Below are 13,753 nucleotides of genomic sequence, written 5' to 3'. Positions count from 1 at the left end.
TAAGTCTATTTCTGTGTGTTTTGACATATTATACTATGCCTTCTTCAATCTACTCATCCATTTAAAAAATGCTTCTCGTAGTATATGTCTATGACATTTCCAAATGTATTTCAGAATTATTTTGTCAAATTTTATATTTAAATTTACTGCCATTTTATAAGAATTGTATTGATCAATAGTACAAATTGGTAAGTGGCATCCTAATGATATCAGGACTTCTAATCCATGAGCATAGTATATGTCTTCATTTTTAGGTCCTTTTTTTTTTTTTAAACAAACTGTTAAAGATTAAGTGTGATATAGTTTGAGAGTATAGAGCCTTTGGAATCTACAAACACAAAGGCAGCCTGTACACAATCACCACTTCTTCTCAACAGTAGTGGAATGCATTTCCAAGAAAGACTGCAGAAAGGGCAAGAGAATGCAGGGTGACAAGGCTGAATGAGAAGATCAGCCACTGCTAAAAGAAGAGCATAGATCCAGGGCGCCTGGGTGGCTCAGTGGGTTAAGAAGAGCATAGATCCTTTTCCAAGGACCAGCTTAGAAGTTTCTTAGATATTTAAACATATACTTATCACATGACCCAGCAATTCCACTCCCAAATATTTACCCGAGGAAAGTTCAAACATATGTTTACACACAAAACCATAGTTTTCTATTTTAGCTCTCCAGATATAGTCTCCAACAAATAGGGGCAACCCAAAGGCCCTTCCTTCTATTTGTAATATTAACTAACTGTGATCCATCTCTACAACACAATGCTCTTACCAATGAGGAGATAAGCTACTGATACAACATAAATACTAGATGCAATATGCTGATTAAAAACACATCAGAATAAAAGATCACAGACTATATGATTCATTTATATAATGTTTTGAAAAGGCAAAAACTATATAAATGGAAAGTAGATCAATGTTTTTCAGGATATGTGGACAGAGAGGCAAACATTAGAAAAGGGTGTGAGGTAACTTGATTATGAATATGTCCATATCGACTGCATTGGTGGTTAGATGCTGTATGAGTTTGTTATAACATTCAAAAATGAATTTTAATGTCTGATAGTTATTACCTTAATTAAGAAGAAGATCAATCACAAAAAAGCAACTTTAACCCCTTGGACATCCCAGTCCCCACATTATTTCTCCTTTGTAGTTAGAGAAAGATAGTCATAATTTCATAACAGAAAAACTATTTCATCACTAAATATGGACTCTCGATTGTCTGTTTGTTTCTCTGTGTGTTTATTCATACATATATACATGCATTATTTGATAATGGATCCTCAAAATATAATGTCCAGGAATGAGGCTATGCATCAGGCATAAATGAAAAAGTTTTAGCTGCTAAAGACACTAGACAATTCTTTCACCAAAATAAACTGTAAAATTAAACAAAATAGATGATGTACTGGGTTTTAGTCAGAGGCTAATACTAGCTCGTGTTGGCACTAGTTAGAAGAATTTCACTCAGTTCCCTGCCTCAGAACCACTTCTGAGCTAGGGTGAAGGGAGAACAGAAAACTGGAATATGAAAAGAGCACAATAATCTTGCTGAGGAGGCAGAGACCAAAGTTTGGATCAGCTGAAGCAGTGGGAGTGTGTGTGGTGGGTACTGGACAGGAGTTAGCTGTAGAAGAAAGCGGGGTCGGGGGATTACCCATTAGTTCTTGGCTGCAGGCTGGGTTCTAAATGACCTGGGCACCACCTCCTAGGGTTATCAGGTGATACCTGGCACAAGGATCAGAACAGAGAGGGGATGCTTGAAATCGAGCAAGGCTGGAGAAGCACCTTGTTGGTGGGTGGTTCTCATAGTGAGGCATGTTCATTAACACATCATTAACACCTCAGCGTACACCAGAGACCATAAAGAGTTGCTATATTCAAAACGAAAACTGAAAAATTTTTTAAATGTTTACTCATTAATCCATTTAAAATAGGAATAATAATACACTGTATGGAAATGTTAACAATATGATTTTAGGAAAATAATTGTAGTTTTCAAAACAAACCAAACTGCAATGAGTAGGATTGTTTTACATTTTTGCAAATGACTTAAATGCTTGGCCTAATAGAAGTCAACTGGATTCATGTGTTGGCTTTCTTTATCCAGTCTGACTCGATCTGTTTCTGGTAGAAGCATATGAGGGAAAATATGGCTTCACACAGATGAATGGTTTTAAAAGGAGAAAATATTATACTTTTCTCATAATTTTGGATATTCTTTTTTTTTCTACATTTCAAATAAAAAATGGTTGTTTCTTAGTAACAGCTGCAGAGGGGAAGTTGGGATCATATCAATGAATGGATCTTTCCCATATATATGGTTTTGTAACATCAAGTAAGCATTACCCACTTGGGCTCAATGAATTATGGAGATCTTTCATATGTTGACACATTTCATTTTACACTGTAAAAACTGACAGTCCTAATATCTGTATGGATATCATGAGAAACATTTAAGTTTTGTCAAACCTATGGTTGAAGATAGAGGTTTTCCAAAATTCTCTCTCTCCCTTTTCTTCAAATATCTCAAATAATATAAGTAAAAAGAAATGCTGTCAATTATTTTCTTTGGAGTGACAGCACAGGCTCACTTTGTTAATTTGTGAGAAACTCTGCAAGATACTTGTCTGAATAAATATAATTTATCTTTCAGTCACTTTAAGTCATAATGATTTTGCATTAAAGAGTTAAAAAGTGATTGGTTCTTCTTCAAACTCTGTATCCAATGGAATTTCTCCAAAACCCATCATCTTCAGTATTCACACAATACTTTCTTTATATTTTCTCATACTGAATATTCAAAAGTACCCTCAAAGTTATAGTATTTAATAAATTACACTGTTTGCTCCAGAGTATTTATAAGTAAAAGTGGCTTTTTTTGAAATGGAGATGTGTAAAACTGAAGAATGCATACTTATGAGCACACCTTAGTGCCACTGTTTTGATTTCTGTGAACACATCAGCATATTTATCAGCCAATGCTTAAGCATCATCTTTGTAAAGGTCAACATGGTAAAGGCCAAAAAAGAAAAATCCCACACATTGCATTTATGAAAATGGGCTTAAATTAACAGATCTCTTAGAGGCATATTGGAGTGCAGCAGACTACACTTTGAGAATTGCTATACTAAATTATACTTATTCTAGAACCATCCTAGCTTGGATTAGAGAATCTCTGTCAAGACCTACAGGGTGCCACCATATGATTTGTGTCTTGCTAAGTTAGAACGCTTGGGAGTTATGGATTTCCCTAGATTTACCCTACACCTTTATAAATTTCAAATTGTTCAAACACTAACTGAATCCCTGAAAAGCAAAAATCATCTCTTTGAGAATGAAACACAATGTGAAGATATCTATAAATATAATTTAAAATCCTCGATATTTCATCTAACATCACTAGACATGAATTTAAAACATGCAATTTATACTAAACCAGTGATCAATAGAAATCATGCTCACTCTGTTTCAGATGGTAAACTTAGAAGACTACAAGTTTTAAATAGATTTATTTTAAAAATCAAGAAAATAAAGTGATTTTAATGATTGAACAGATAGAGAAACCAGATAAATATAAAATAAAACAACAAATGAAATGGACATTCTAGAACTGAGACATAAAATAATTGAGTAAAATTTACCTGGCTGAATATAGCATAAAAGAAAACCTGCAAATTTAAAAGCAGATGAGTAGAAATTAAGAAATCTGAGTAAGAGGGATGCTGGAGAGAAGGGTAGGAGTGGTAGAAATCCCAGAATAAAAATAATAAAAATAATCAGTGATTTAGAGACCTATTTATAAGACTTACATATGTTATGAATAAAGGAAAAAATAGTCTAGAAAAAGTACACACACACACACACACATATGTACTTTCCTATATTTATATACATACAAAAATAAATTGGTAAAACGAAGGCATATATTAAAAAAAGCAAAAACCTATCCATTCCTTTTAAAATTTCTGAAAAACACAAAAGACTTCAATGAAAACTGATGAAATGGTAGGATGAAATTTATAATGTATGTTGATATAAACTATGGTAAAAATTACCCCCAAAATGGGAGGACAGTTAAATAGATTTCTGTCATATAAGATTATTATTCTTAGAAAGTGGGAATGCTAAAGAGAAAATTAGGAAATTTCAAGTAGGAAGTAAAAATGCCAATTATAAAGAATAAAAAAAGGAGGCTGAAAGCAGAACTTTTGTAATATTTAATGTGAAATTCGACAGGTACAAAAAGGACTCAAAATAGACCCTGAAAAACAAAGAACCCATATTGTTAGCCTAGAAAAACCATTAATGGAACAGCACAATGTAGATTAAAATCCATAAAGGAAATAAAGTTGGACACTAAAAATATTTAATTAACCAAGAAGACAAGATAAATAAGCACAAGAGAATAAAAACAGAAAAGCAGAAAACATACAGCAATATGGTCAATTTAATTACAAAAAGTTTAAAGGAGCATAAATTGAATGAGCATTCAAATTAAAAGGCAAGGTTTTTCAGCCTGTATAAAGGAGGAAAGCCAAACCATACTCTATTTTTTTTTTTTAAGATTTTATTTATTTATTTGACACACACAGAGAGAAAGAACAAGCAGGGGGTGTGACAGGCAGAGGGAAATGCAGGTTCCCTGCAGGGAGCCAGATGCAGGGCTCTATCCCAGGACCCTGAGATCATGACCTGAGCCAAAGGTTGACAATTACCAACTGAGCCACCCCCATTCCCCGCAAACTACACTCTGTTAATTAGAGTAATATGAAACAAGAGAACTTATGCTTAAAAAAAAAAAACCTGGGGATGAGGGAGGGGTGAATATTTTGCATATGGTAATCATTAGGAAAGTGGTGTGGTTATAACATTAGATAAAGTAGACTTTAAGACAAAGACCATTTTTACAGAGAAATAGGATGGTGTAACAATGAAATGAACAATGTCCTATGAATACCTAACAGTCTTAAACATATATGTAACAGATAACAGAGCACCAAAAACCAAGAAAGAAAAGCCTAGCAGAAATAGCACAGAAATACATAAACCTACACACATAGTCAGATATTTTAACAGTATTCTCTTTGGAAATGATAGATAAGGGATATAGAATTTCTATAAGGCTAGAGGAAACATAAATATAGCTAACAACCAAATTTTCCTGATTGACATGGGAAACAACACCAGGTCAAAGAGTATACACTCTTTTCAAGTGCACATAGAATATTCACCAAGATAGATCATATAATATTGGACAGTCAAAATCTTCAATGAATTTTAAATGACTTAAATATTACTTGTTTCTTAATCTGATGCCATGGAATGCTTTAGACATTTGTCTCAATCAGTCTAAAAAATTACATTGTTAAAAAAATGACAATTCACTTTTTCTCATTCCTGTGCATCCTTTCCCTACTGGCCATTGTTACTATAAATTTAGAGTAGTTATTAGTGATGACTGTACAGTTGCTGTAGGAAGATGAGGATTTAGTATAAACCAAGCAGTGATTTTTCTACATGTCTGCAATTATTATATCACAAATATCAACATTTGTCAAGAATTTTCTTATGTAAAGAGTGTTTAATTTTCTTGTGGTTATTACTGTTTCCTTTCAAGTGGAATCCTCAAATATCATCATTACTTTAACCACTCTTTTCCTTCACTGTTATTAACTTATTTTTTTAATTCTAGTATAGTAAACTTTGTGGAATATAAACATTTTCCATCCATGGAATTAGAAACATACTGTTTTGTTGTTGTTGTTTTAACCTAATATTCTGAGGCTTAAATCTTCTTTTTCTTCTGTTCCTGAATCCTGTTTTGTTTATTGCTTAGTAAAGATCTCTGGACTTTTCCCATAATGTATACTTCACCATAGAAGATTTCCTTTTGATTTACTCAATAACTTCTCATATCTTTCTTTTGTTTTTTTTCCCCATATCTTTCTTTTAAATCCAATATCACACCTCCAACTCTCTCAATGACATATATAATTACATTTTCCAATCAATTTACAAACACTAATTATTATGTCAGAGGCTAATATTTAGTGGCTTCTTGCTAATTAGAGACCTGTCTAAGCACCAACAGAAAACTTGATACTTGTCTACAACATGATTTATTTTTCATTATCAAAAGTTTATGTTTGGGGCACCTGGGTGGCTCAGTGGGTTAAAGCCTCTGCCTTCAGCTCCAGTCATGATCCCAGGGTCCTGGGATCGAGTCCCCCATCAGGCTCTCTGCTCAGTGGGGAGCCTGATTCCTCCTCTCTCTGCCTGCCTCTCTGCCTATTTGTGATCTCTATCTGTCAAATAAATAAATAAAATCTTTAAAAAAAAAAGTTTATGCTGGGAAAACATGATGCTTCGTAGATCAAGAGATGTGTCTGTATCACACACCTACAGTGTGGCAGAGTAAATACTTTAGAGGAGCAGCTTTTTCATTTTAACTAGACCAACATATCCCTCCTAGTAGCATCTTTAGTAAAGTTGTAAGGAAAAATAAGTCTTATAACTTGATGATTGATGAAATAAAGAAAGAAAGAATCACGCATCTCTTTTTCAGTTCCCATTGGCTAAATTATGTACTTCTGGAAACAACATTAATAAAAGTCACAAACCAATTCATTTGAACTATTTCTCTGCAAATTGACTTGTTCACATTTTCGCAGCAACTATGTGTCAGTACTAAGACACAATAAGGGGTTCGTGTGTGAGAAACATCACTAATATTGTTCCTACATTCAAACACCTCACATTTTTAAGTCTTGATTAATTATAATTTTGTCATTTACTTGATAATACCTTAGTAGATTACATAGACTTTTTACCTGAAAGGGCATAAAAACCTATGAATTGAGGACATCTCTGCATACTGGAAGCACTTGTGAAATGTATTAAAAAGTCAGTTTTCATGAAGAGCCACATGTGAAGACTGTTTCAGTTGACCTGGGGCATTTCCATAGATCTATATTTTAAAAATGCTTACACACATCAATGTTAAAAACTACTCTAATTATTATTTTGATGTGTTTTAATTAAGAATGAAAATGATTAGCTATATATTAAAATGAAAATAAATTTATATTCTCTTTCTTTGAAGGAGGAAGAGCTGCCGAAGGTAGTTTGGGAGATAATAAATTGTTGTTAGCAATAAAGTTATTATACAAAAATGAAACTATATTTTTTAAATAGTCACATCAGTTTGCTACTCTAATACAAACACAGTGCAGGGCAGTCAGGAGCAAGCTATACAATTTCTTATTTGTACATAGACAGCAGATCTTGCCCGCTCCTGCTGAGATTTTCCTTTTATCTGTAGACTTACTTGCCTTTGCTTTTCCTTGTACTCTATGCATGGACTCTGCTGTGACACCCAGCAATGATCAGACAGTCAGGTCATCATGTTTCAGAGGGTGGCCAAGATCCCTCAGATGCTCCAACCTGAACATAGAGGGAGGGAAGTTCATAAAATTTTATTCATTTCTTTAAGACTATGCACTATGAGTAAAACTTTTTTTTCCAAAAAAAAAAAAAAATCTTATTCAAAACTTTCAAGAAATTTTGTTCATATAAACTTACATACAATCAATGTGACATTTTATTTGCTTTAAATAAAACATGATAATGGCACATTTAGAATAATGAGTAAGGAGAAAGTCATTTGTTTTGTTAATGGTCTCTGATAAAGTATGAGTACAGGAATTAGCCATCAGAATGTGTGGTTATGAAGTCTAATATGAATGGATAAGTAGTAATGAGTTGAATAATGATGTAGAAGAAATAAAAAAGGCCCACATCATCTGGTTCTGCTTCCGTGAACCATGTCCCTGCAAAGAGAGGCCCATTTATTTAGACCTTCCCCGTTCTACTGGCATGGTTTCATGGCCTAGAACAGAAATACAGACTTCGTTTCACACATTTTCAGATTTGTATTTTAACCTAGATTTGCTTCCTTCCAGATTTTGCCTTGCTATATTTGTCATTGATTTTTTTTTAAGATTTTATTTATTTATTTAACAGAGCGAGATCACAAGTAGGCAGAGAGGCAGGCAGAGAGGAAGCAGCAGGCTCCCCGCTGAGCAGAGAGCCCGATGCGGGGCTCGATCCCAGGACCCTGGGATCATGACCTGATCCGAAGGCAGAGGCTTTAACCCACTGAGCCACCCAGGCGCCCCTTGTCATTGATTTTTAAGTCTTAGATTTTTAGTGGTAGCCTGTAGAGAGATCTACCCTATCTGTCTAAGCTAATAAGGTCCTCTTAACTTTCCATTCGACATCACTCAATCTTATTTTTTCTTTATGGTTCTTACCACTAAAGAAAATTTCCTTATGGAAATTTTTTTGTTTTTTTATAACTTAATTACACTAGGGATATTGTTCTATTTACTACTTTAACATCTGAAAGACTACTTGGAACAAAGCAAGTGTTCAAGAGGTATATTGAATTCTCACGAAGGAAGAAAAAAACATTCTCAATTATGTTTTTTGGTGTTTGAAAATTTTACACAGAATAACTCATAAAATTTACTATGGAAATATTCTGCTCACCTACTTAATCTACATGTTAATAAATTCCATTAACGTTTTGAACAAAATAATTATTTTTATCAGAGATAAATCTGTTACACTTTCTGCCTAGATCAAATCATAGTAAATTGTGACTTAATATTATATCATCATTTTTCCAACAAAAATATTCGAAAAGCCTCTTCTTTCACTTTTAGTGTATTTTATTAAATTTATCACTGCATGAAGAATAAAGGATTTACCAGTGTAAATACAAGATTACAAACCAATTTTTCTGATGGCTTATTCTGAATCTGAAATGTTTGTTACCAGTAAAACAAAGTATCATATACTCATATGGCTTGGGGAAAATATTAAAAATCAGACATTTAGGATGGTGAATACTCTTTCCTTTTCTAGCATTTGGTGTTTGTTGAAAATCCTTGGCATTCCCTGGCTTCTAGAGGCGTCTGTCGTCACATTGCTTTCTTCTCTCTGTGTATGTCTATCGCTTCTGCTCAAAAGGACATCAATCATACTGGATTGGGGACTGTCTTACTCTGGTGTCTGCATTTTAACTTAAGATCTAGATCCCAGGTCTTGGTTTCTTATATCATCTTATATCATTTTTCAATAAAAATATCAGGGCTCATTTGAGAAATGACTGATTCTAGAAGTATGGCAGGAATACACAAGATGGACCTGGAGAAGCTTGCAATGTCAGAAAGGAAGACAATGCACACCCCCCCCCAAAAAAAAAAAGAAAAATAAAAACAAACAAAGAAAAAAGAAATAAAATGATAGAATGTATAAAAGTGACAGGAGCCACCTAAAAGAGTTCCGAATGACAAAACTGGGAAAATATACACAAAAACAAATAAATAATGTAGTACAAACCCCTCAGTATAAAACAAGTATCTATGAGTCCAGGGTGTTATAAAGAACAGTTAAATAAGTACATCAATGAGTGATAATAGGCAAATTGTCTATGCAGAAAAATTCCGAATAACTGATGTACTTTTCAGGATTCATCAACTTTTAAGGATGTGGAGCATAATTTCTAACACTGAATGTGGAATGTGCATAGTGACTTCCTTACAGAGAGTACAGCATGGAGTGGGGTAAAAGTGACTTTATGAGGGAAACTTGACAAAAACCACTTCAACCAGGGGGTTAGGGTCAATATAAGTAGTGATAAGCCATGTTGATAGTATGTACCTTTGATATCATGTGATGAAAATGGTACTTTATTTACATGGACTTCCTCCCCAAACCGCAACTGTAGTCTAATTCTAAGAAGAACAGTAGACAAATTCCAAAGGAGAGATACCTAGCCAGTATCCTAAAAACTGTCAATATCATCAAAAACAAGACAGACCTGGGGTGCCTGTGGGGCCCAGTTGATTAAGCATCAACTCTTGGTTTCCTCTCAGGTCTTGGAGTTGTGAAATTGAGTCTCGTGGGGCTCCACGCTCGGTGGAAAGAGTGCTTGAGGTTCTCTGCCTCTCCCTGTCCTTCTGCCCATCCCCTTACTCCCATGCTTTCTCTCTCTCTACTAAATAAATAAAATCTTAAGGAAATAAAAATATAAAGATCTAAGAACCATCACAGCCAAGAGGAGCCTCAAGAGACATGGTAGCTAAGTGTAATATCCTACCCAGGTGGGATCCTGCAATAAAAATAGGACAATAGATACAAACTAGGGTGTTATGAACAAAACTGTGAGCTTTACTTAATGTAAGTATATCAATACAGATCCATATAGTGTAATAAGTATACCATGTAAATGTAAGATGTTAGTGTTATGGAAAGTTGCATGGTGTATCTGAGGACTCTGTATTATCTCACACCTTTTCTATAATCTAAAGTTGCTCTGAAAATAAAGTCGATATGTTAATAAATCAATAAGTTAATGTATACTTCTATCATCATTTTTCCAACAAAAATATTCAAAAATCCTCTTCTTACACTTTTAGTATATTTTATTGAATTTATCACTGCATGGAGAATAAAGGAAATATTAGTGTAAATACTAGTAATTTTTGCTGTGCCCTGAAAAGGAATATGTTTATCATCCAATAACTAAGTGGAGATAATTTTGCAACAACAATATCTTAGTGAGAAACAGTATCTGTTAAAATGAAAAAGAGGAGTGAGGTAGACAGATACCAACCAATAATACCAATTAAATATCAACTAAAATAACTTTAATTTTATTCTTTAAATTATTATATTATTCAAATGAAGTGACTCTTAATCTCACAAAATATATATTTTTATTGGAAAAGTAAAACAATGAGCATTATTTTGGTGTTAAATGCAAGTTTTCTTGAATATACTAATTTTTATAGTGATTTAAAAGATAACTAACATCAAATTTGGAAAAACACAATATATGCTCACTTTATTTATGAAACTTAAGAATTGCAGAAGAAACCATTGAAAATTTATAGAGGTTAACTCTCCAAATTACCATCATTTACATTTGATAAAATTATTCTTATATCTAGCCATTTAGAAAAAGATAGATTAAAAAATAGCCAGGAATGTCATCAAGAAATGGCATCTTACTGCTTGCTATTATTGGCAAAAGTTGTATTAATTTTTATTTTTAACTTGACAGAAGAAAGGGAATTTCAGAAGTATTAAACTGCTTCATATTTTGATATTTTATCTTGAATGCAATTTGCTATGCATGATTTACCAGAAATCAAATCCCACCCCCCCCAAAAGTTAAATCCCCATATATTCTTGGTGTCTTCATGGGCTCCTTATTTTCTTTCTGTTTTTTTATAAATCAGTCTTAATAAATGTAACTTCAAAATTATTATTGATATTTATTAGGAAAGCTCTTCCTTATTCTTCTTCAGGAATATAATGGTTACATTTGTTCTTTGTTCCACTGTGTATATTTTTGCAAATTTTACCACAAAAATTTGATTTCTTATTGTATCTATAGATCAGTTTGATGATATTAATAGTCTGTATGATATTGTATCTCCTTATTCATGAAGCTGGCATATGGCTCCTTCGACTTATAATTTTGTAACATATTTCAATATAATTTTGTAATTGCCCCAACCAGAACTTACCCATATTTTGTTACACTGATTTATAACTACTGTCAATACGAATTAACTAATTTACTACAATTGCAAAAAGAATTTTAAAAATTTTTTAATTTACTTGTTTACAGTGTAAAAGAAGTAAACAAAAACATTTTTTTAAAAAAATCCGAAACAATTGCAAAACTCTCCTGCTAATTCTAATTACTGATCTCAAAGCTAGGTTGGTTTTCTTCAAAGACAAACATACTGTGTATAAAAAATAAATTGTTCCGCTCTCCAATCATATAGCATTTAATCCTTTTTCTTATATGTACTGAATATACACCCAGAAATAGTTTAAAATGTTGAAGGGTTTGCTTCTAACATCTCACTATCAATAATAATGTTTGCTATTCTTTTAAATAAGTAACTTGATTAGACTTAGTAATGTCCTTGTATTTTTAATTGCTAATGAAGTTTTTACATAAAAATGAAATTTATCTTACTCCATATTATTTCTGTATTTATATATAATTAGATTGTCTTGCCTTTCATCTCTTAATGTAGTAAATTAAGTAAATTATGTGTTAATATTTTTTAGTTGTTAAGCCAATTTTATACTGAGATACACCCAATGTAATAAACGTGTACTATCTGGATGTGTGCTGCATCGATGTCTGTGAATAAGACTGGCCTGTGATTTCTCCTTCATACACTATCCTATCTACATCTTGGCATCACACTATACCAGCCTCATTTATGTCATTCTTTTTCTTCTTTTTAGAGACTATTTCCATGGGACTAGAATAATTTCTTCTAACGTTGCTGTAAAACTCATTCTAAACCCTTTTTCATGGGTTTTCTTTAAAAGAAATATTTGATAATCCTGTACCTTAAATGGGGAGAGGATCACTTGTTTTAGGTGATTGGTTTTGGGTTTTTGTTATTGTTGTTAATGAATGTAGAAAAGGTGTATGTCTCCTCTTCTTTTCCATTTCTTCTAACAGTTTCAACTTATCAGCGTAAAGTATTATAGCATCTTATTATTTTTAACTGTTGAGAACACCTGATATTATGCCCCAGTTCCACTGGTGCTCTTGTTTATGTCTGCCTTTTTTTTTTTTCTTTGTAAATCTCATGATAGATTTGTCTTCTCATCGGTATGTTAAGCAGGATTGTCATTGTTTATATATTTTGAATTTATTATCTTTCCTGGTATGTTCTACCTTACATGGCTGGATTCGTTTCATTCTTTCTAATCTAAATTCTGTAATTTCTTAGTTCACTAATTTTCAGCCATTCTTTTTCAATGCAATTATAAATGTTATAGTATAAGTCAAATTGTTTTAGCTGAATCCTTCATATTTTTTATTTATTTTTCTCAATTATAAATATGTTAATGTGTAGTGTTTATAATTCCTCTATTAACAGGCTAATTTTGGTTTTATTTCTTACTTTCCTGTCTTTTAATATTTTTCCATATATTTTCAAAATTGATTTCTAGCTTATTTGGCCTACATATAACTAGTCCTTTGAAGCCTATAATTGTTTTTATTGTGATTTGTGATTTATTATATAAATATTTATAGATGGTTATAATATTATATGTATATACAGTATATAAAATGTGTTACTTTTGCATTTTGTATTTCTATAGCTATATTCTCATTTTGCGTTTGAACACATAATTACTAAAATTACTAAAAAGGTTATATTCAGATAACATATATTGGGATGCCTGGGTGACTCAGCTGGTTGAGCCGCTGCCTTCAGCTCAGGTCATGATCCTGGGGTCCTGGGATTGAGTCCCACATCGGGCTCCTTGATCATGGGGAGACTGTTTCTCTCTCTGCCTCTGCCTGCCACTTTGCCTGCTTATGTGCTCTGTCTCTAACAAATAAATAAATAAAATCTAAAAATATATATATAATATATAAGGGACATGATTTTAAAATTTCTGTATCCTGTGAATTTAATTTTTCATTATGAAGTGATGATTCCACTTACCTCTAGTAATACTCTTTGCTTAAATGCTGTTTTGCTTGATAAGTTACCCATGTATGGTGGATCTACAAGTTAATCTCTGTCAGAAGCAAGTAACAGATGGTGATGGGACACAACATTAATATATGTTGATTTAATACACAGTTCCTGATTTACTATTGAAAGAAATAACCGTTTATTATGGGATAG

Source organism: Mustela lutreola, chromosome 11 (genome assembly GCF_030435805.1).
Source record: "Mustela lutreola isolate mMusLut2 chromosome 11, mMusLut2.pri, whole genome shotgun sequence".
NCBI lineage: Eukaryota > Metazoa > Chordata > Mammalia > Carnivora > Mustelidae > Mustela > Mustela lutreola.
The sequence above is the reverse complement of the archived record's forward strand: the minus strand, read 5'-3'. Positions refer to the sequence as shown.